This window comes from Crinia signifera, unplaced genomic scaffold (assembly GCF_055691185.1).
Source record: "Crinia signifera unplaced genomic scaffold, ASM5569118v1 HAP2_SCAFFOLD_106, whole genome shotgun sequence".
Lineage (NCBI taxonomy): Eukaryota > Metazoa > Chordata > Amphibia > Anura > Myobatrachidae > Crinia > Crinia signifera.
Window position 1 is genome coordinate 288,225 of NW_028142000.1, and position 25,560 is coordinate 313,784.

At 50.5% G+C, this 25,560-nt stretch overlaps 1 protein-coding gene across 2 annotated transcripts in view; it reads right to left on the reverse strand.

Annotated features, from left to right (window-relative positions):
* Positions 1 to 18,396, reverse strand: part of LOC146052139 (prefoldin subunit 4-like) — a 36,540-nt gene extending 18,144 nt beyond the window's left edge. The window contains exons 1-2 of one of the 2 annotated variants that reach the window (XM_083167914.1): positions 18,256 to 18,396; positions 16,912 to 17,119 (exon numbers count right to left, since the gene is read on the reverse strand). The gene's annotated coding sequence lies outside the window, so the exon portion shown is untranslated. The remainder of the gene's footprint in view (positions 1 to 16,911; positions 17,120 to 18,255) is intronic. The other variant, XM_083167915.1, reaches the window with a different exon arrangement.
* Positions 18,397 to 25,560: the final 7,164 nt, after the last annotated feature.

The window sequence follows — 25,560 nt, forward strand, 5'->3', positions numbered from 1 at the left end:
TCCAACAGATTTGTATTGGATAGAATTGTCTACTCATTGGCCAAATACACTGCACTTAGTGTAAGCGACCCTCCAGCTGCTGTGGAACTACACATCCCAGCATGCCCTGCCATAGTTTGCAGTTTAGGTGTCTCAGACTGTATGCCAGCTTCACCAACTCATCATGTTGCGAATCAGTTTCCATTGTTGAACAATATGACCAGGGCCGGCTCTAGGGCCATTCCAATGGATCATCACACCTGGGTGCAGTGCAGCCAGTGGTGTATTTATAATGGGTGCCTCTGACCAGCATTCTGTACAGCTCCCTCCTCATCTGTCAGTTCCCGGTGTGACTCCGTTGGATCTTACATGGCTGCAGCTACACATGTAGACCTAAGGGCTTCAAGACATTAAATAGGAGGCCCAGCCTGTGAGTTTGCCTCTAGTTACATACTGTAGGGGCAGATGTATTAAGATGGCTATAACGTTTTTAAAATAGCGGGTCCTGCTTCTCCTGCATAACGTGGAGAAGCAGGTACCCGTTATGGTGAAATGTATTGACCCCCCCAGCCAATAAGGAGAGCCGTTATGCCCAGCGTTAATGGCTCTACTTAGAAACATAGAAACATAGAATTTGACGACAGATCAGCACCATTTGGCCCATCTAGTCTGCCCCTTTTTTACCCTTCAGGTAATCTTAACCCTTTTTAATCCTTATTTCTTTGTAAGGATATTCATATGCCCATCCCAAGCATGTTTAAATTGTTCTACTGTCTTAGCCTCTACCACCTCTGATGGGAGGCTATTCCACTACCCTTTCTGTGAAGTAATTCTTTCTACCATTTCCCCTGAACCTACCTCCCTCCAGTTTCAGTGCATGTCCTCGTGTTATATTACTTCTTTTTCTTTGAAGAAAATTTCCCTCCTGTACTATGTTAAAACCCTTGATATATTTGAAGATTTCTATCATGTCCCCCCTTTCCCTTCTCTGCTTCAAACTATACATGTTAAGATCTTTTAGTCTTTTAGGTAGGTTTTGTGATGTAGGCCATGCACCATTTTAGTTGCCCTTCTTTGTACACTCTCTAATGTATTTATATCCTTCTGAAGATATGGTCTCCAGAACTGGACACAGTATTCCAGATGAGGTCGTACCAATGACCTATAAAGTGGCATTATTTCGTCTTTTTTCTGCTACTGATTCCTCTCCCTATGCAACCAAGCATCTGACTAGCCTTCCTCATTGCTTTGCTACATTGCTTTCCTGCCTTTAAGTCACTTGAAATAGTGACTCCTAGATCTCTTTCCTCCTCAGTAGTTTCCATTATAGTACCCTTGATACTATATTGTGCCTTTTGATACAAAGGTCCGTCGTTTTTAGTATTGCACTTTTTATTTTTTTCCACCTCTCCTGCACTCCTTTCAAGTTCCTCCAATCCGCTAATGAATCGCTTAAACATCTCCCCATTTTTGCAAAGTCAGCCTTCCTAAAATCCAACACCTTAGTTTTTGTGTGACTGGAGTTGGACCCTGCCTTGATACTAAACCATACCAATTGATGATCACTGGATCCCAGGTTCTCACCCACATATATGTCCGATATCCTGTCACCATTTGTGAGTATTAAATCCTTATCAGCAGCCCCGGCGGCCAAGTGCATGTGTACTCGTGCTTTCCCCAGGGCCGGCTCTAATGGGCATGCGCAAAATCTCACTTTTATCATGAGATCTCCAGCGCAGCTTGGAGCCAGCAGCAGGGCTAGCGTTGTCCCCGCAGTGGGGGATAGGACAGCGCTAGCCCTGAGCTGGCGAAGCGACTGGGCCGCCTGGGCGTCTGTTAATACATTGCCCCGGCCGCTAATCACTGGGGGGGATTTCAGGGGACAGCCACGCTGAGCGTAACTCGGCGGGCTGTCACCAGCGCACATTAGGTGCGCTAGTAATACATTATGGAAAACGTAATTGCCCCCAGTTAACCAGCGTTCAGTGCATTTCTGCACTTTACTCTGGTTAGTACATCTGCCCCATAATGATCTACAGACCACTTGTGGATCTCTACAGTATGTCAGTTAGCAATGAATGCAGCACATATTAGGGTAGGTGTATGAAGCAGTGATAAGGAAGATAAGATAAGCCAGAGGAAAAGTTGCCCATGGCAACCAATCAGCTGCTCTGTATAATTTCATATTATGCAAATAAAAGATGTGACTTAAGTGCTGATTGGTTGCCATGGGCCACTTCTCCTCTGGCTCACTTCTCCTCCCTTATCACTGCTTCATACATCTTCCCCAGAATATGGTGTAAGTTAGTAATGACTACACCTGTGTACTGGCTAGCATACTTGCCTACCACAGCTGTTTCCTCTCTGGGAAAAGCCCGGAGATGAGACTCTCTGCAGCTTGTCTGGGGGGCAGATGCCGTGCCGTAAATGCCGTGATTCGCCGCTCTTCGAGGAGGGGGTGGCAATAAATTATGCGATTTGCGTCATTTTAGCCTCGCCCTCCGGGAGTGGGACCTGATTTTTGGGACCCTCCCAGACATTCCGAGATGGTACGTAAGTATGCTGGCTTGCTTTGTGGAAAAAATGCACTGCTAGGACCCTGAGGACTGACACTCAGGGGTGCTGCAGCAACCTTTCTCCCCAGCTCAGGACATAGTACTAAGCAGCATGTGCTGAGCTGGGGAGAGAGGCAGTTGCAGTGACAGTTGGTTCTCTCTCAACCTGCAATGAAGGAGGAGGAGCAGGACTCTCCAACAGGCCCAGGTAGAAAGTACCCACTCCCCCCCCCCCCCCACACACACACACACACCCTTCTGTGCCACTACTGACACTGAGAAGCACTGCACAGCAAAGGTAGTGACTGTTCTTAGTGTGATGTCGGATATGTGTAGGTATGCGCCAGCTGCGCATGCACCAGGGTTGTGTCACACACATCACACACACTCACGGACTGTTATTGTACAGAGTTTTATTGTACATTGGTTATCTATAGATAGATAGATAGATAGATAGATAGATAGATCTATCTATAACTATGTACAATATTTACAATATTTACAAATTTACATATATACAAATATACACAAAGGTATACACTCCATGTCACCACCGACCAGCAGCAGTACGGATATATATACAGTCTGATTAGGCAGTTCAGCATTAGGCAGTTTAGCATAAGCATCAATATAATGATGTTATAGGGTACAAATCCCTCCACTTCTGGTAGCCCGATGCCAGGCGCCAAGTTGCCAATACCCGGGCCAACAGTATCTCAGGCTCCTCCTCCTCCTCTATGGGGGTCAGGCTAGGTGTAAACCTGGGGAGCTTGCGCCTTCTGCTCTTTCTGGTGGTAAACCTATGGCGCTTGAGCCATCTGCTCCTTCTGCTGCTAAATGCCGGTGGTGTGGAAATTATCTTCCACTTCCATAACAAATATCTCTGATCCTCAGTTGGGAAATCGCCATCTCTGACACAGACATCAGCATTCTGGGATCTCACAGGTACAGCGCACTGCACATCAGCATCGTCATCACAACACTTGGTCAGACAACTGCCCATCTTCACGGATAACGTCTTCCTTCATCCAGTTTCCGTGAAGATATGAGCCTAGAGCCAAACAGCTCAGACCATGTGATCAGTAGTACATTGTGACATCATCACTCTGAGACAGCAGCACTCTGTGAAGCCTCAGAGTTTCTCACATTTGCATATGGCAAAATCCTTTAGATGTTTATGGAAAATAGCGTTTTGTGGTAGTTTTGATAATTAATTTGCAGGCTTGCACGGGGCGGGTTCTCTTTCTAGGCAGCAGCCAGTGGTGTAACGATAGAATGTGCAGGGGGTGCACTTGCTATGGGGCCCGCCCGCCCTGCCATTTAAGGGGGCCCGTGGCCGTGGGCACAGCAAGGAACCCCCTGCACCAAGTATTTTTTTTTCTCCACCACCGCGGTAGAGCCGGGTGTTAGCAGTACTCCTTGCTAAGAGAAGCACTGCCCTGTCTTTTGTGGCTCCCTTCCGTCCCTGTCTCTCCGCCGGCGGGTCGGCAGCAGCAGCGCCGGAAGATACACAAAGTCACATCCACGGTGCTGGCTGCTTACAACTGCTCCGCCCACCTGCAAATAAGGGACAGGAGCATGGGGTCCTATGAAAAGCAGCGCCGGCAACTACAGCGCACCCCTAGCTGGGGGGAGGGGGGCTACTGTCTGCAATGGAGCCTCCTGGGGGAGTGGTGTTAGTGCCATGGAGCCTATTGGGGGGGGGGGGGGATCAGGGAGTGGGGCTACTGCCATGGACCCTAATGGGGGGGGGGGGGGGGTACTGTCTGTCAGCCATGGAATTCTGCCCATGTGTTCCCCAGACATTGCAGCACTATATAGGGAGATCATATCATGCATGTACAGGGAGACATTGAATATATGTATGGATGTACGTATATACTGTATGTATGTATGTATGTATGTATGTATGTATGTATGTATGAGGGAGACAGTGAATGTATGTATGTATGTATGTATGTATGAGGGAGGCAGTGTATGTATGTATGTATGTATGTATGTATGTATGTATGTACTAGGTGATTCATCGCGCCCTACGGGCGCTCTTCACACCGTCATAAGGGGCTGCGCTTCCTTAATTTGTGAACATTTGTATATGAGAAAGATGGTTAGAATTGTATGAAAGATGGCCTGTATTGCAACTTGAGTTATAGGTGAAATGTGTTAAATAGAGAGCATATGATTTGGAAGGGCGTGTGTATTGTTTTGTTTAATTAAAAAGCGGTTACAGAGTAAGATGTACATTGATAGTGTGGATGGTACAGTGACATTTGTGGGTGTGGGGGGGGGGGGGGCTGTGTGTGTGCAATAGTATAGTAGGGTGTTTTTGAGTCAGCGGCTCCCCACTGGCGGAGGTCACGACACAGGAAAACAGGAGGCTGGGTAGTGATGTGTGGACATAAGGGGGACTAAAGAGGAGGGTGGGAGATACTGTGCAGCATCTGCCAGTGGGTGAGGGTTCAGTGTGGCAGTACAGGAGTACAGGATGGTGGCCCTGAGTCAGTGTCTCTTCCTACTGTGTGGGAGTTAGGGTAAATGAGAGCAGGAGGCTGGGCTATGAGGCATGATAGGGGCATGTGGGCAAAACAGCGTCAGCGACTCCCCAGTGGTGGAAGTTACGGTTCAGGAGAGAAGGAAGCTGGGTAGTGATAGGGGTGTGTGAGAATACGGGGGACTAAAGAGGGGCTTAGGGGTGCCGTGAATTGTGGGAGGGGTGTGGGGGGTGCCGTGAATCAAGGGAGGGAGGGGGCGCAGGTGTCCGCGGATCGCGGGAGAGGGGGGGTCCGCAAAGCGTGGGAGGGGGCTTGAATTGCGGGAGGGGGGGTTGCGAATTGCGGGAGGGGTGTGTGTGCGGGGGGTGACGTGAATCGTGGGAGGGGGCGTGAATCGTGGGGGGGTGCACGGGGGGTCCGTGAATTGCGGGAGGGGGGGCACGGGGCGCGATAAATCACCTAGTTGGTTATATATTCTTGTAGAAGGATAGTAGGATGTTGCTGTCATTCAGAATGCATTTACATAAACAGTAATAGTAGCAGTAAAAGATCTGACTTAAAACACCTACAGTAAAACAGAACAGGTGTTATATATTATACAAAGAATTGGTTGATGATGTGTAGGTTGACGTGCACATACAGTAGTTGTCACTGTAAAAAAATTGCTACAAGAAAAAATCAACACAGAAAGGTCAACACATGTAAATGTTGACATAAGTGTGGCACTTCATTGGTGTCCATGTCGACACATGAGAATGAATATGAAAACATTCAAAAAAGAAAAATAAATCTTCAAAAACTCATTTCAACCTTTTTCATTGTCGACCATAGCCGTGTCAGTGTTTTGGATGTGCCATTTAATCGTGGGGTTTGCCGTGAATGGGGGGGGGGGAGGGACACATTGCTCTGTTTCTGGACTTTCTTCTTAATTTATGGATTACCATCACCTGTGCTTAAACACCTTTCTTATCAATTACCCTGTTTAAAACAGGTGATGACAATCATAAATTAAGATGGAAGTCCACAAACAGAACATTCTGTCCCTCCTGGAGAGGGTCATGTTGGGAGGTATGGAGGTGTGGGGCGCTCACCTGGTGTGTCTGGTGAGTAGCTGTGTCTTTGCTGTGTAACATGGAGAGGCACTGTGGGCTTACTGGGCTGGTTCTCTGTCGTGTGAGTCAGTCATGGGAGTCAGAGGCTCCACCCAGCGTTACAGCTTCAGGCACACTTTGAGTGACAGATGTAGCCAAATATATAAGAGATGAGGGAGGCAGTGAATGAATGTTTGTACAGTATTTATGAGGGAGTCAGTGGATTTATGTATGTATGTATGAGGAAGGCAGTATAAGTATGTAATTGGGCAGTACGGATGGTGTAATGGTTAGCATTACTGCCTCACAGCACTGAGGTCATGGGTTTGATTCTCACCATGGCTCTAACTGTGCAGAGTTTGTATATTCTCCCCGTACTTGCGTGGTTTCCTCCAAGTACTCCGGTTTCCTCCCACAATCCAAAAATATACTGGCAGGTTAATTGGCTCCCAACAAAATTAACCCTAGAATGTCTGTGTGTGCGTGTGCATGTGGTAGGGAATATAGATTGTAAGCTCCACTGGGGCAGGGACTGATGTGAACTATTCTCTGTAAAACGTTATGGAATATGTGTGCGCTATATAAGAAACTGTTAATAAATAATAATAATAATTTGAGACCCCATTCCCACCCATCTGTCCGTCTGTTTGCATGTCTGTCCATCTATGTCTCCATATCGTGCTCTGTTGCACCGTCTATGCCTGCCCCCTGACTGACTCTCTCTCATGACTCTTTGTGTCTCCCCAACTCTCCCATCTCTCTCTCCCTCCCCGACGCTGCCCATCTCTCTCTCCCTCCCCGACGCTGCCCATCGCTCTCCCCCTCCCCGATGCTGCCCATCTCTCTCTCCCTCCCCGACGCTGCCCATCTCTCTCTCCCCGAAGCTGCCCATCTCTCTCTCCCTCCGTGACACTGCCCATCTCTCTCTCCCTCCCTGACGCTGCCCATCTCTCTCTCCCTCCCTGACGCTGCCCATCTCCCTCTCCCTCCCTGATGCTGCCCATCTCTCTCTCCCTCCCTGACGCTGCCCATATCTCTCTCCCTCCCTGACGCTGCCCATCTCTCTCTCCCTCCTTGAATCGTACTGTCTGTGTCACTGACATCCTCTCTCTCTCTCCTTCTCTCTTGCTCCCCTCTTTTTCTTTCTCCCTCTGTTATACACTCTCTCTCTCACTCGTCGCATCCCTCCGTCTCTCTCTGACACCCTGTCTCTCTCCTTGATGTCCTCTATCTGTCTCATCCCTTTCTCACACCACCCCACCTCTCTCTTAAGGCCCCCATACACTATGCGATTTTGGTCCGATTTCATCCGATTTCGGCACTTTGTGCCGATAATCGGATGAAATCGGCCCAAAATCGTATGTGTGTGATATCTGATCCGATCCGATGCGCGGTCCCGTGCGCATCGGACCGGATCAGGGAGGTCGGACGGTCTGTACATACGATCACGTCCGACCTCCCTGTATGCAAATGCCTGCCACCTGACAGGCATATGCATGCAGACACCGGGCGGGCAGCGGCGGCGGCCAGCGGTGGTGGGGGCGGGCGGCGGGTGCGGTGAGCGCTGCTGACCTGGCCGGGCAGTGTACTTACTTACACAATCACATAGCAGCAGCGGGGACGGGCAGCGCAGTGGCGGCTATTATATTTTTAAAATACTTGTCAAATGACCGGCCGCTCTCTGATTGGCTGAGAGCTCTCCGGCCAATCAGAGAGCGGCCGGTCATTTGACAAGTATTTTAAAAATCTAATAGCCGCCACTACGCTGCCCGTCCCCGCTGCTGCTATGTGTAAGTAAGTACACTGCCCGGCCAGGTCAGCAGCGCTCACCGCACCCGCCGCCCGCCCCCACCACCGCTGGCCGCCCACCACCACCGCTGGCCGCCCACCACCGCTGGCCGCCCCCAACACCGCTGGCCGCCCCCACCACCGCATCCGCCGCCGCTGCCCGCCCCCACTACTGCCGCTGCCCGCCCCCACTACTCCTCACCGCCCTGCAGCTCCCCGGGGTTTTTTTTTTAACATGGGATAAATCGCATGCGATTTATCCCATGTAAAAAATGGCACATCAAGTGCCAAATTGTATGTGAGCCTCCCGGGGAGCTGCCGGGCGGCTCGCAGGTAAATTGGGTCCGACTTGTCCCTAGGACAAGTCGGCCTAATGTATGGGGGCCTTTACTCTCCCTCTTTTTCCATGAAATCCTCTATCACTTTCTGACCCCCCCAGAGGCATTGTAATGAGGGGGAAGGGGATTTAGCTATGGGGCCCTGAATGCTCTAGTTACGCCCCTGGCAGCTGCAATCTACTCACAGTCATCTGAAACTTCTCATATTAGTGATCCATGCTGAATTAGGCCCTACAGTATGTCCTATACAGCAATGACCCGCAAACTATGCCCCACACTGTATTGCCCCACACAGTATTGCCCACACAGTATTGCCCCACACAGTACTGCCCACACAGTATTGCCCCACACAATAATGCCCCACACAATAATGCCCCACACAGTATTGCCCACACAATAATGCCCCACACAGTATTGCCCCACATAATAATGTCCCACACAGTATTGCCCACGCAATAATGCCCCACACAGTATTGCTCACACAGTATTGCCCACACAGTATTGCCCACACAATGATGCCCCACACAGTATTGCCCCACACAGTATTGCCCCACATAATAATGCCCCACACAGTACTGCCCCACACAGTATTGCCCACACAATAATGCCCCACACAGTATTGCCCACACAATAATGCCCACACAGTATTGCCCACACAATAATGCCCACACAGTACTGCCCTGCACATTAAGCCCCTCACAATTATGCCCTGCACATTGGGGGTATTAAGACCTCAGCATTGTGCACGTGCATATAGATCACTGTACGCCTGCCTGTAGCCAAACAGCGACAAAAATGAGCATTTCTTTTCATCGCTATTTGACTGGCAGGAAGCCGATGTTTGGGGGGTGTCACCCAGCCACTATCTGGGAGTGTCAGGGGAACCACTGGCCTGCCGAAACATTTTAGGGAGGGTCCTGTGACATCAGCTCCGGCCTCAATCAGTCTGTCTCTGTCGCACAGTAGGATCTGGGTTTCGCACAGACTGAAAACCCAGCTATTCGCTGATTGATGTGATTTTCACAAGCCATTTTCAGGGCAGGATTTCCCTCTGACTGGGTGGTGACTAAGGGGCCCATTTATTATTGATCGCATTTACAATGCAATCTGGGCTGAATATTACCGCCCAGGATCGCATTGTAAACACATCACAGGGATGTATCATCCCTGAGGGCGCAGGGACAGGGCTCCGAAAAGAGTCCGTCCCTGCGATGTCCGGAGCCGGGTGCCAGGGGGTCTGCGCATGCGCGGTTAGCGCTGACCCCCCGCCAACCCCGCTGACCGCACTGCTGCCCAGGCAGTGCGATCCCATAGCCATAGGCTACAATGGGCTATTGCCATCTCAGCTCCGCTCCAGAACAGCCTCTTTGTATCACAGCCGCCGAGTAGGTCCTGGGCTACGCAGGGGCAAACGCAGGATTCTCATGGGGGGGTTTCCGTATGGGATAAGGTCAGAATCCTGGTGGTCAGGATGTCGGTGTTCAGTGTATGCCAGCATCCCTACTGCCTTCATATAACCGGCCATCAGGATGCCATCAACGGAATCCTGACAGCCTGCATCCCGATTAGTAAGTATGTGGGGACTGCTAGCTTGCGCCCAGGGAATGGAGGTTAGGGATAGGCACTAGTGAGGGGACATAGGGATAGGCTGCAGAGCAGGGAGAAGGGGGTAGGTTTAGGCTGCAGGGTTATGCACTTAAGGGGAGGAATAGGGTCAGGCTGCATGGGGGGTAGGATTAGGTTGCTAAAAGGGAGAGTTAGGAGGGCAGGCGAGCAGTGGCGTAGCTAGGGTGGAGCAGGCGGAGCACTTGCTCCGGGCGCTGTAATATAACCTGGCGCCGGAGCCGTGCACTCTGCTGCCGGCTCCCCCGCGCTGCTCCCCCAATTCGCCCGCTCGCCATTCCCCGCTGTGCCGGCTGGAGACGGAGTCTCGGACACATGAACTCATACATGATCTGACCAGGGACTCCATTTTTTAAAATGGGCGGGTCCCCTGGGACACGCCCCACGCTGATTGGTCGGGCACTGGCAGGATCGACATGGATTCCTGGGCGGCAGCTTCGCGGGAACGTGGCGGCGCAGGAGTCACCGGCTGGGAGGGGGAGTCAGGAGCGGCAGATGGGGAGGACAGCAGCATTGTCTGGTCAGTGGGCAGAACCACCCCCACCCCGGTGCCTATTCATTGCCGCACGCTGCCCCGGGCTTTGAGCTTGTAGCACCGCGCTAGTTGCAGGGCGGCGGGTGGGAAGCTGATGTTGAAAAGACTGGCCAGACGTTGGTTGGCTGAATTCTCTCAGCTAATCAGTGTCCTTTCAAAATCAGCAGCGCCTCCCGCTGCCGGGCAAAATAGCGCTACAGCTACAGGATTCCAGCCGTCGGCTTCCGGCAGCGGCTGGGAGACAGGCATGCACCCTGGCAGTGTACGTGTGTATGACATGTGAGAGCTGGGCACCTTTAGTGGCAGAGGCTGGGAGTCTCCATGGTGGCTACCATCATCTCCCTGCTGACAGCTCTGTGTCACATTACACTGTTTGTGTAATGGTGACGAGTGTGGTGGCAGTAGAGTGACCCCAGGTAGGCAGGGCCATGGACCGAGGGCTGCAGCTGGGAGCAGAGTGACAGGAGGGCAGCTATCAGTGAGAAGCAGGGCAGGGACACAACACAGAGGTCCGACCGCTGCTGGTGGCTTAGCCTGCTGTCCCCACCCCCTCTTATAGATCTTAGGTTGGGGCCGGCTGATGTGCATTGTGCACTGCAGGAACATGTATAGGTCTCAGTAAGCGGCTGCGGCTGATGCCTGCCTGGTGCTTCCTGCCCGACACCTGGCAAATAAGCTTCCAGTCGCAGCAGATCCCTGGGGCAGTGCCGTCTTGGCCATTGGGGTAGGCCCCTAGAATCCTTGGGGCCCTTAGGCAACTGCCCATTGTGTAAAGACGGCACTGGTGTGCGTAATCCTGGCACAGTAGGTCAAGGTGCCTCTGTGCACAAGTGGCACTATTGTGTGGGACTCAGAAAAACACAATTATGACCCCATTTTTTGGACGTGAGGGGTCCCAGGGACCCACTATTTTTTGGCAATTATGTGTCAAATGTGTAATGGGCATTACGGTTTGTTATATAGTATGTAATGGGCATTACGGTGTGTTATATAGTATGTAATGGGCATTACGGTGTGTTATATAGTATGTAATGGGCATTACGGTTTGTCATATAGTATGTAATGGGCATTACGATTTGTTATATAGTATGGAATGGTCATCATGTGTGGCTTTATGTGTAATTGGCATTATGGCATGTGGCTTTATGTGTAATTGGCATTATGCCATGTGGCTTTATGTGTAATGGCTATTACAAAGTTCACAAAAATGTGCAATGGGCATTACTGTATAACAGTACACCCTTTATCACCGCGCAAGAGCCCCGCATACTAAAAATTGGGGGGGGGGGCCTTGCTCCGGGCACCGTGGCGCCTAGCTACACCACTGCAGGCGAGAAAGGGCTAGGCTGCCGAAAGAGCCCCTGTCGGGATTTACAGTATGGGGATGCCTGGCTCGGTCAGGTGACCGCTGGTATCCTGAGCGCAGGGATCCTGTAAGTATCCCTTCCATACATATACACACACACACATATATTCAGCAAAATCAGAACTCCAAGGGGAACTTAATCATGAAATCACAGCATGTCCCCTACTGTAGTTTGTAAATATTCATACAACTGTACAAACATATACACAGTATACTTACAAACAGACATACACAAAGGAGACACACACACAAACGGGATGCGGTTAATTTCCCGGCGGTCGGGATCCCGGCGGTCGGAATCCCGACACTGGAATCCCGACCGCCGAAACCCGAAACTTTCTCCCTCCGTGGGTGTCCACGACACCCATAGAGGGAGAATATAATAGCGTGCCGAGCGTAGCGAGGCACCGGGCCCGCTGCGTGGCGAGCACAGCGAGCCCGCAAGGGGGGGCGATCCATGTCCCCCCCTTGTCGGGATTTCGGCGGTCGGGATTCCAGTGTCGGGATTCCGACCGCCGGGATCCCGACCGCCGGGATATCATATCGGATCCACACAAACACACAGTCAGTGGTTTAAATATATAAATACATACTACAGGTGCACACACACATCCATCCATACAGCAAAAACATACATACATACATACATTCATACATACAGATGGGGCAGGATACATCCTGGCTGGCGGATCGCAGGAACGTCCCCGCTGGCGATCCGCCAGCAGCCTCGCCATCCATCAGACTGAGACGCGCGTGCGGGGCGACGGAAACCCTGTCCGTCTCCGCCTCAGGGAGATGGACAGGGTTAGGGGGGGTTAGGGGGGGGTGCGGGCAGGCGGCGGGGACCCGGGTTACCGCCGACAAGCCGGCGGGGACCCGGGGGAGCGGATGGAAGCGCCGTCGGAAGGGGACGCGCGCGCCTCTCGTGCGCGCGCGTCCCCTTCTCGCCATCGACATGGCGCTGGCGGGGGATGGCGGCTGGCGTCGCCAGCGCCATTCCCTGCCAGGATGGGTCTAGCTCCATCTGTACATACAGCAAAAACGCACAACATACTTAAACCTCCCAACAAATGCAATAAACATACCCGCACACAGCAGCATACAGGCAAGTACACACAGCCGCCCATAAAAATGCAGCCATGATTATTTACTAAACAGTGTAAACTTACCCAGCAGGTCATTGTCCGTGCTCCTCTACCACCCGCCGCCATTGCCGCCACCCCCGACCTGCATATCAGCCACTGTCTCCAGGAGTCCGGCTGCACCACTGCGCTATTGCCACCACCCCTGACCTGCATGCCATCAGTCACTGCCTCCGGGAGTCCGGCCAGCCTGGCTGCACCACCGCACCATTGCCGCCACCCCTGACCTGCATGCAGTCAGTCACTGCCTACGGGAGTCCGGCCAGCCCGGCTGCAGCACCGTTTAGCACTAAGTCCTATGGGAACAGTAATGCCTGGCAGTGATAGGGGCTTGCATGCGGCAGCAGCTCCCTCAGGCCGGGGGATGGGCCAGGGGCAACGGCCGCTTAAATATCCGTGGCACTTGAGCCACGTAAAATATATCAAATGCACAGATAGATCGGGGGGGAGGGGTTTCCAGGTACTCGGAAACCCCCCCTGCATGCGCGCCTGGTGCTACACACACAGTGGGAGCCATAATTTCATGGGGAGCCGCATGTGAATAGATTTGCCGCTATTCGCAGTCCTATACTAAGCAATTCCCAGGCTTGTACGGGGCGGGATTTTACATAGTAACATAGTTTGTGCACGTGAAAAAAGACATTCGTCCATCAAGTTCAACCTATAACTGATCTCCTGTGGTGTAAATGACCCAGATGAGGTTACCGTCTATTCATTATAACTCCGGATCACCCACAGAGGCTGTCCAATCTGTGCCCACTATAGGACATTATATTAATGATTGTACCCCTGTATACTATTTTCTAATAAAATAGTTTTTCCAATTTTTAAACATATTAACTGAATTCTCCTATCACATCCTTCTCTGGCAGAGTACCACTGTTTTTTTTTTACTTTTCCCATCATGTACTGGGTCCACGTATACCTGGTGGGCGAATATAAATCTGTTGCGAGCGAAGTGGGCCCGTGAGAGTCAGTGGCGTAGCTTTGTTTGGGGCGCCCCCACCTGCCGTTAATGGGGGGGGGCGCCCCCCTCCCCGCCCGTCCGGCCGCCTGTGCCCCCTCCAGTGCCCCCTCCCCCCATTGCCGCATGCTTACCTGTACGAGCGTCCCGGCTCCCCTCCTGGCTTCAATTAATTCTATGCAGACGGACCACGATAAAATGGCCGCCCCCATACCGCAGACAGTTTCAGAGAACAGTCTGCTTTATGGGGCGGCCATTTTATCGTAGTCCGTCTCCATAGCATTGATTAAAGCCAGGAGGGGAGCCGGGACATGCGGACAGGTAAGCCTGTGGGGGATGGGGGGCGGGGGGATTACTATAGCACCGCAGCTCCCCCGGCGCCCCCATATGCACAGCGCCCCCCCGTGCGACCGCGGGGGCTGCGGTGCTATAGTTACGCCACTGGTGAGAGTACAATCCAGTCAAAAAAAGAATATAACCTACACCTACGTAACTTACAAATAAAATAAAAAACACTGTGAAGGCATCTAACAACTTCCGCCCTCATCTAACATCACATCCTAGTCAAAAAATGGTAACCAGAACCGTACACTGTATCCTACATGAGGCCATAACAATGATTTATACAGTGGCATGATTACACTGTTTTCCCTAGCCCCTATGTGCCCTTTATGCATGCTAATACCTTATTTGGCCTTGCTTCTGCTCCTTGACATTGGGCAGTGCTGCTAAAGCCCCATACACACTAGAAGATCCCTGCTGACCGCCGGGGGTCTGCAAACACACTTGCCGATGCTGCACTGGAGAAGGCCAATGCCAGGGGGCGGAGTGACGGTCATGAGCAGATGTGTATAATAACTAAGAGGGAGCAGGTGTGAGGCATTACTAATGGGGGCAGGTGTGAGGCATTACTAATGGGGGCAGGTGTGTGGAATTACTAATGGGGGCAGGTGTGAGGCATTACTAATGGGGGCAGGTGTGTGGAAATATGAGGGACATGGAATAATGTGAATTTTTACTACTTTGGTGTAAAATTTCACTCATTCCGTGTGGCATAATGTGACTTTTGGCTCAGTCTGTATGGCATAATATGTAAGAGGCAAGTATAAGGGGCCTACTATTGTGTTGCATGATGTGTAAAAGGGGTATATGGTGTGCTACAATACATTCGAAGACATACCGCCTTTTTAGTGACCACACACCCTATTTCTAGAGTGCGGCCCTCAAATATCTGCTGGAAGTATTAAGTGGACCCCCAGCTGAAATAATTGCCCACCCCTGATCTAGATGTACATCATCAGCCTGGGACACCTGCTGGAAGACAATTAATTGGTGGACTAGACAGTAGCAGCCTCACCTAAACAGAGATCCTATGCCACACTGTAACATATTCTTATCTCAATATTACCTAAAACAAAGACTGACGCATGAGAAGACCATAGATTATGTAGCAAAACAGTCAGAGAGGTACAGTATTCTAATGGATGTAATTGTATAATGTGTATTAGTGGCTACTGGGATACAAGATTAATACAGTGCTATTACATGATCAAGGGCGTAACTACCATAGGTGCAAGGGATGCAGCTGCTATGGGGCCCAGAGCTGAAGGGGGCCCATCTTTACTGTCTGATATCCCTTTCAGACATAAAAATCCCAAAAACCCAGGTATTTCCCGGATACAAAAACCCGGGTAGAACTAGGCAGCAAGGTGCTGATCCCCTTTCACACAGGAGCAAAAACCCGGGTATTTCCCGTGTCGACCCCTTTCACACAGAAGCTGGATTTTTCCTGCAAAACTCTGTGTGTCATAAGAAAAGGACAGTTTTAAATGCACACAGAGATGAGGTCATCAAAAGTGGGTGGTGACTGCTCACTGCATTGCATTAACCATGGCATGACACAAGGATATGTTGTAAACAAGTTTTATTGTTTTTATATACTGGAAGGTACATGTCACCTCACATGGCTGTCAGTATATTTGCAATGTTTGAGTACACTGTGGCATCTTTGAATGCTTTTAGACCAAAACGCCGGGTCGCACCCGGCTTTTTGGACCCTGGTTGAAGCCGGGTGCGACCCGGCGTTTATGGGCATTTACACCGGACGCAGTGGCGTAACTAGAAATTTTGCCCCCCCAGCCAAAAAAAATCTGGTGCCCCCCTCCCATTTTTTGGAACCTATAGCATTCCATAAAGGGTGTGTGGCAATGCTTATTAGACAATATGCCACACACTGTAATGTCTATTACATATTATACTACACACCATAATGACCCTTACACATTATTCCCCTTACCATAAAGCCCATTACACATTATGCCACATATTGTAATGTCCATAACACATTATGCCACTCAAAGTTATGCCACATTATGCCACAACGTAATGCCCATTGCACATTATACCACACACCTTAAAGTCAATTACACATTATGCCACACACCGTAATGCCCATTACAGAATATAACACATTATGCACACATGGTGAAACCCGATATATATTGAATGAGGTCAGCTTCCAGGCAATCAGGTTGCTGGTGTTCAGTATATCGACACTGGCATCCCAACTGCCATTAGAACACTGAAACTGGAACATTTAAACACATCAGGATGCCAACAACGGAATGTCAACAGCCAACAATTAGCCGTAAGTATGCTGTAACGGGTTAGGGAGAGGCCAAGGTGGATTAGGGATAGGCAGTACTGGGGGTAGCGAGGGGTATGGTTAAATATCAGCTGGAGCAGGGGCAAGAAGGAGGATAGGGGCATTCAGTGCAGAGGCTAGGGAAGGGGTATAGCAGCTACTAGGTTTAGAAGTGTACATACATTGCACTTTAAGCTGCCATATTGAAAGTTATTTCCAGTGCTGCTGCAGGCACCATTGACACCACCTCTATACCCCATGCACGACCAGCAGCAGGAACCGGGGCAGCCTCTGGGAAGGGAGCACCATCCTGGCACACAAACATATGAGGGTGCCCTAAATGAGCGCCAGTTACCCCATCTCCTGACCCGAAACCAAGCAAAACACATCTTACCAGATGCTAGAACTGCAGTCAGGAGAGGACACTGAAGCGCGGGGATGGCAGTGGGTCACAACCATTATCTTGAAGGTCACGACGGGTGCTTTGTGATGGTCGCTCCTCCTTGGCTCTGCGCGTGTGAAAGCTTGGTTGGTCTCTAGGACAGGAAGGGTGGAGTCTGCACTGCAGCAGCAAGTTCTGCTGCCCAGGAGACACGCTGCTGCTGTGGGAGATGAAAAAGGATGATCATAGGTCAGAGTACTCTGGTGCTGCTGCCAGCAACTCAGGGCAAACAATTGGGGTGCAGGAGCATAACTAGAACCTTGTGGGTCCCATTGCAAAATATATAAAGGGTCTGATTCTCTCTCTCTGACACTTTCTTTTTCTTTCCGTCACTGTCTCTCTATTTCTCTCTCCTTCACACCCCCAGTCTCTCCATAGCATTTCGCTGTCTCGTTCCGCTCTTTCCTTCATACTCACCAATCGGGATTCTACCTGTCAGTATTACGGCATTAGCATCCTGACTCATTTGAAGTTCAGCGGCCGCTCTTCTAAAGGCATTAGGGATACTAGTGTCGCTATACTGAACGCAGGCATCCAGGGACCAGGGGCTAATAGATAGCAGACACACAGGACATACCATATATACAGACACACATCACATACATGCACATACCATACATATATATATACAAACAGGACATACATGCACACATACCATATATACAGACACACATCACAAACACGCACATATACCATACAGACACACATCATATACACGCACATACCATACATATATACAAACAGGACATACATGCACACTACAGTAATCACACACATGCCATACATACACACAGGACATGCCATACAGACACGCACACACACGTGCACATATCATTCACACACAGTACATAAAAGCACACATACCTTAGACACAAAGGACATACACGGACACACACATGGCATACTGGTACAGATACCATACATGCACACACACAGCATATTTACATACACACACACACACACATACAGCATACACACATGGCATACAACCACAGATACCATACAACTTGCACACATACAGCATATTTAGAAACATACACAAGCTATAGACACACAGAGCATACACAAAAAGTATACATACATACACACATACAGCATATTTACAAACACCAATACTAAAGCAAATAACCCCCACAAGCAATGGAGGGCACCCAGTTTCCATATACCAAGTCCTCCCCCTTCCCACTGCAGCTACCAAGACATAGTACTCACTGGGCCAGCTTACATTAATGGTGCCCACACTTTTCTCCCCTGTCCATGCCCCTGCAACTGGCACCCACAACAAGGGACACAAACCTGTAATCAGCATGTCACCCCTTCATAGCTCCGTCTATCAGGCAGCCCCATGTCCTGGAGACAGAGAGAGGAGCTTCCTGACAGCCGAGGAGCTCAGCTCAGTGTGCGCTGCATCGCCATCTACAGGCGGCTCAATAGTATATACCCAGCTTCCTCCCAGCAGAGCACTGAGCAGAGCTTGCACGGCTTTGAGAGTGCCGTGACCCTGCTGCGCCCCAGTGGCACCGGCTCCCCCCCGCGACGGCTGGGGCTGCCTAGCCATAGCTACGCCACTGACCGGACGGGCTTAAACGCCCGCACCCCCCTCCCGCCCCTTCCCGGCGCTTGAAGATGACAGCGCGATGTCATCTTCAAGCGCCGATCGACGCCGCCGTACCCGTAACGCTGCTGGGGGCAGCCCAGCACTAAGGTAAGCTGCTAGGCTGCCCCCAGTCCCCGCACGCACCCCCCGCCATTGGACAGGAGGTGAATGGATGCCGCACACAGGCATCCGTTCACCTCCCTCCCCCGCCGCCGCTGCTGTCTGCAGAGTATAGCAGACAGCAGCGCCAGCTGTCAGTGTCAGACTGACAATCCGTCCAACCTGCGGACGCTGCGGTCCGCAGGTTGGACGTTCCCCATTCATGTAAATGGGAGCCGGGTCATCCGACCAGGCGTTCCCATTTACACCGCCCTCTACCCAGGTCCTAGCCGTGTTCTACCCAGGTCAGGACCTGGGTAGAAGTCCCGTGTAAAGGGACACGGCGTTAGGGATTTACACCGCCGAAGATCTGGGTCTGACCCGCCACTGACCCGGATTTTTCGGTGGTGTAAAAGGGGTATTTGACTGTCCCAGTCATCTGTTTGCCGATATCCTCCTCCCCTCTCACTGCCAGCAGCTCTCACCTCTTGCTTCTAGCAGTGGGCCATGCAATTCTTTCTTCAGCTCCCTAATGACCTCAGAGGCCAGCCCCATTGCCATGCCCTCCCAGCCAATCAGAGAGGCCCTTCCTCACAACCAATCAGCCAGCGCCCCACCAGGAGAGCCAATCAGTGCCTAACAATGTGTAATAATCCCAAAAACCCGGGTCGTTTCCTTTCAGACAGCCGGCGACCCGGGTTTTTGGAATACAGACCCGGGAAAAACCCAGGTAAATTCCTGGGTTGAAGCCCTGGCATTTTAGACCCGGTTTGACCCTATCAGACAGAAAAAAACCCGGGTCTACCCTCCTCGACCAGGGAAATTCCCGGGTCTTTTTTTCTGTCTGAAAGGGGTATAAGTAATGTGTTTTACATACATATGTCTCCATCAGTTGCTAAATAGGGGGCCCTTACAAACCTTTGTTATGGGACCTACGAATATCTAGTTACGCCTCTGACAGCCAGCAGACAGTCATCACCCACTCTGCTACCATTATTCCCCAAAAACTTCTGATGCGTCCTCCTAATCCCCACCTTTGTCAGTGCTATAGCCGCCCCCAATAGTTCAGCCCTGTGCATGTTACCGTCTTCCTGTACATCCTCACAATTATAACACTGCGGACAGCCCCTGAGTGCGGGAGGGTGTTGCGTGGCGCCATGACGCGATGCTCACTGGCTGGGACCCACAATGAACTACTGGGAACCACTTGTGAGGGCCAGAATACATTCTCAACACCTGCCGTGCCCAATATATCTTATTGCCTGTAAGTAACAAGACATTGGTTCCTCCAGCACACTGAATAGTAATAGTAACCAATCTTGAACACTACATGATAATAGAATTCAGAGATATTGGTTACATATACCTGCGCAGGTGTATGATATGCCCCCAAGCCATGTCAAGGCTTCTCTGTATATTGGGGGTCCCTAGCGCTATATCTAGGTGCAGGGTGTGGCACCCCAAAAACTATCATAAGCTAGGAGGCCCAGTGCGGCACGCCAGTGAAATACTATAGTGTTAATAATTAGTGATAGGAAGCAAAGCTATATATAAAGAGAGAGATAAAATAAAAAATGGAATGCAATTAAAATAAGAGAAAGATAGTGTCAGTGAGGGAAAAGTGTTAATAGAATGTAAGGGCATGCCGCACTAAAGCCACCCAGCCCAACCAGTCCAGGGGCACCGCACCCCACACCACTGTTACCCTAAATTGCGTCTACAATTAGTCAGCAAGAAGCCACATGATAACGGCTCCTTACTTGATATATCTGAACTAAGAGCTACCTACCTTGGAGCAACCCCAGACTACTCCATGTGGCATGTCAGGACCTGCATCTCCGCCTAATGCAAGCTCCTCTCTGCCTCTCACAACATACATACAGATAGTGGTAGATGCTAAAATTAGTTCAGTACTACTTTTCAGGTGCATGCAAGGGAGGGGTTAATACTTAGTAAGTAACAAGACATTGGTTCCTCCAGCCAGGGGCGGATTGGCCCACCGGGAAACCGGGCCGTTTCCCGGTGGGCCTGCACATTTTAAAGTTGTAGCGGCCGCCCACCCTCCCTGGCTGGGCCGCGGCCCGCCGAACCGCCATCTCCGCGGTTACCGGCCGCAGCAAAATACTCTAATCAAAGATGGCCGCGGCCGGCCTCAGCTGTGACCAAACTAAAAATGGCCGCGGTAGGGCAGGTGCGCATGTGCGGCCGCACGCAGCACCTCCCGCGGTGCTTTCAGCCCGATTCACAGAGCTGACAGCTTCGGCTTCCTCCTCCCAGTGAGTTTTTTTTACTGCTGTGCTGCTGGCTGACAGCAGAGGGAGCTAGCTGTGGAGGCAGCGTGCAGCTCAGCTCCTCTCAGGCTGTACTCCATGTGGCCGGGGGATGCAGGAAGTTTCTTTAGAACCTGAAGCAAGCAGGGAAGGTGAGTGTTAAATGCCTTTGTTATTGGCTTTGTTATTATGCTGGCATTTGCCCTCATGATATTGAGAGGGGAGTGTGTGTGTCTGTATGCTATATGTGTCAGTGTGTACATGATGTGTGCATTTGTGTGTGTCTGTGTACATGCTGTATATGTGTGCTATGTTATGCTTTGTGTGTGTCAGTGTGTATATGCTGTGTCTATGCATGCCATGTGTATATGCTGTATGTATGTATGTATGTATGTATATGATATATGTAAGTAATGTGTGTATATGCTATGTGTGTTGATGATTGTATGTACTGTATGCTATGTATGCTTGGATGTATATGTTGCGTCATGTTTTTTATGCTAATGTGTGTGTGTTTGAAGTGTGGATATATGCACTGTCTGTGTCTGTAGTGTGTAGTATGTGTGATGTTTTTGTAAGTATGCCATGTATGTATGTATGTATGTATGTATGTACAGCATGTATGTACAGTATGTCTGTGTACAAAAGTGTGTGTGTAATGATGTACAGTACATACAATACATGCACAGAACCCCCCCCCCCCCCCTTCCCCCACCCAACAAAATTCTGCATTTGCCCCAGTTCGGAGGTGGCATTGAATAGACAGGCTCCGGCAGGGGCGGATTGGCCCACTGGAAAACTGGGCCATTTCCCACAACTCATTTGAAGGGGCACTTTTCCCAAATAAAAAATGGCCGCGGGAGGGCTGCTGCGCATGCACGCGCTGCACCTCCCAGCGCCCGTTCCCCCTCCACCCGGCAGCTGAAGACTCGAGCAACAGCAGGTGAGCCGACTGTCAGCAGCAGCGTTAGAAGCAGGCAGACAGCAGCAGGTCTGAGGGCGGCCAAAGGAGGCAGGTAAATGGCAGTGGCACTGCCAGAAATAATAATTTTTGGTCTCAGGGAAGTGTGTAATATATATATGTGTGTGTGTGTGTGTGTGTGTGTATGTGTACACCGGCACTTTCTTCGAGCACTGATTTACTTCAGGGTTGCCGACTTTCAAAAAATCCTCTCCGGGAGAAGCCCGGAGAGGAATCTTTCAGTACGAATTTTGGGGGTGGGGCTTAACCGTGACGTCATTAAGCCCCGCCCCCATTACGGGAAATAGCCTAAATAACTGATATCCATGGAGGGGGCGGGGCTAAAACGGCACGATTGTGCCGTTTTAGCTCCGCCCCCTCCCCTGGGACCCGCGGATTGCGGCATATAAATGCCGCGATCGGGGGGCTCAGTGGGGGTCCCCCTGATTCCGGGAGGGTTGCCCACCCTTCCGGGGTCCGGGAGGAAGGACCCGATTTTCGGGAGACTCCCGCAAATTCCGGGAGGGTCGGCAACCCTGATTTACTTATTTTTCTTTGCTCCCCTGTCTACTCAGCGCCGCGGCTCAGTGGAGCTGTCTGTTTCCGCCCATGGGAACTCCGTCGCTCCCGTCATCCCCCTTCCGGCTGACAGATGGGGGGGGGGGGGCAGTGTACTACCGGGCGGACTAGGAGGGAAGTTATTGCGGTAGGAAAAGGCGGTGGGGCTTATTGCAGCACTGCTGCTGCTGGGTCTCCGGAAGACAGCCGAGGTCGGACCCGGATACAGTGGCGGACCCGGAGCTTCCTGACCGTGCCAGGAATCTGCCTCTCGTGCACGCCGTCTCCTGTGGGTGCAGGAGGAAGCACCACTTCCTACATGTGAACATAGTATGTATGTATTTATGTATGAATGAGGACGACAGTGTGTGTAGGATGTATGAATTAGGGGGCCGTGTGTAGTATGTATGTATGTATGACAGCGTCAGTGTGTGGAGTTTGTATAAATGACGGCGGCAGTGTGTGTGTGTGTAGTATGAATGAGGGCGACAGTGTGTGTAGTATGTATGAATGAGGGCAGCAGTGTGTGGAGTATGTATAAATGATGGCGGCAGTGTGTGTAGTATGTATGAATGAGAGCGTCAGTGTGTGTAGTATGTATGAATGAGAGCGTCAGTGTGTGTAGTATGTATGAATGAGAGCGGCAGTGTGTGCAGTATTTATGAATGAGAGCGGCAGTGGGTGTAGTATGTATGAATGAGAGCGTCAGTGTATGTAGTATGTATGAATGAGAGCGGCAGTGGGTGTAGTAAGTATGAATGAGAGCGTCAGTGTGTGTAGTATGTATGAATGAGAGCGACAGTGTGTGTAGGATGTATGAATGAGGGTGGCAGTGTGTAGTATGTATGTATGTATGTATGTATGATGGCGTCAGTGTGTGTAGTTTGTATAAATGATGGCGGCAGTGTGTGTGTGTAGTATGTATGTATGAATGAGGGCGGCAGTGTGTAGTATGTATGTATGTATGTATGACGGCGTCAGTGTGTGTAGTTTGTATAAATGACGGCGGCAGTGTGTGTGTGTAGTATGTATGAATGAGGGTGATAGTGTGTGTGGAATGTATGAATGAGGGAGGCAGTGTGTGTAGTATGTATAAATGAGAGCGTCAGTGTGTGTAGTATGTATGAATGAGAGCGGCAGTGTGTGTAGTATGTATGAATGAGAGCGGCAGTGGGTGTAGTATGTATGTATGAGAGCGGCAGTGTGTGTAGTATGTATGAATGAGAGCGGCAGTGGGTGTAGTATGTATGTATGAATGAGGGCGACAGTGTGTGTAGGATGTATGAATGAGGGTGGCAGTGTGTAGTATGTATGTATGTATGACGGCGTCAGTGTGTGTAGTTTGTATAAATGACGGCGGCAGTGTGTGTGTGTGTAGTATGTATGAATGAGGGCGGCAGTGTGTGGAGTATGTATAAATGATGGTGGCAGTGTGTGTAGAATGTATGAATGAGGGCGGCAGTGTGTGGAGTATGTATGAATGAGAGCGGCAGTGGGTGTAGTATGTATGAATGTAGAAGATGCTGGTACCTGGTAGAATATGCTGCTATCTGGGTCCTGGGGGAGAGGGAATGTAAAATGAAGGTAGATTCTACCTCCATTTTACATTTTAATTTGATTTAATTTGATTGCTCTGCATCGGATTAAACATTCCAAAGTGCACTAGTGGAGGGGGGCCTTTACACTTGAAAAGAGACCCCCTCCCACCTCTTAACATTTTGCATCATTCAGTGAGGAGCATACAGCGAGGAGCCCTAGAAGACAGAAGGAGAAGAAAAGAGAAAGACAGAAGGAGAAGAAAGAAGACCAAGAACATGGTAAGTAAAAGAAAGATCATTATCTTGGCAGACAGTGGTTGTTTTAGGGGAGGGCAGTGCACCAACCCCAACACATGCCCCCTGTCATTAAACACTAGTGAAAAACATAATAATGTGTATGGGTGGAGGCAGAAGCAGCCTGATCTGTGTCCCACACAGGGACGTAACTATCTGTGTGCCAGTTGTGCCTTGCAAATGCACTGTGGGCACACCATCTGGCAGCACCGTTTACCCACCACTGGCTGCTAGCAGCTGAACTACTGATGATGAGCTGAGAGACAGGGACAGGAGGAGAGCGCAGCGCAGAACGCACTCATGCTCCCCTCTCGGCTGACATTTCAATTATGTATAATGGGCATCACGGTGTATGGCATATGTATAATGGGCATCACGGTGTGTGACCTATGTATAATGGACTCATTATACATAGGCCACACACCGTGATGCCCATTATACATTTGCCACACACAGTGATGCTCAATATACATATGTGGCTCTCTCTGTGTCCTCGCTGTCACTCTCTGTCTGCTGTCACTCTCTCTGTCCTTGCCGGGGACATAGCCAGCAGCTCAGAGCCACTAGCCATGCCCCACAGCGTCAAAATGGGGCGTGGCCTCATTGAAAGAGGCCACACACCCATATTGCTAGGCCACGCCTCAAAAAAAATCGGGCGCGCCTGCGCCGCGCAACATCCCGCCGCCTCGCCCCCCCCGGGGCTGCCTCAAGATATTTCCCGGGCTGGTTTTAATTCCCAATCCGCCCCTGCCTCCAGCACACTGAAAAGTAATAGTAACCAATCTTGAACACTACATGATAATAGAATTCAGAGATATTGGTTACATATACCTGCGCAGGTGTATGATATGCCCCCAAGCCGCGTCAAGGCTTCTCTGTATATTGGGGGTCCCTAGCGCTATATATAGGTGCAGGGTGTGGCACCCCAAAAACTATCATAAGCTAGGAGGCCCAGTGCGGCACGCCAGTGAGATACTATAGTGTTAATAATTAGTTTATGAGCATCTGGTGAAAGGACCAGGTCCTTTAGGCCACTTGATTATAGCCCATTTTATATAAGTAGACTGAATCCTAGTGGGCAAAGGGACCCGATATTTTATGAGCATCTGGTGTAAAGGACCAGGTCCTTTAGGCCACATGATTATAGCCCATTTTATATAAGTAGGCTAAATCCAAGTGGGCAAAGGGACCTGATATTTTATGAGCATCTGGTGTAAAGGACCAGGTCCTTCAGCCCACTTGATTATAGCCCATTTTATATAAGTAGGCTAAATCCAAGTGGGC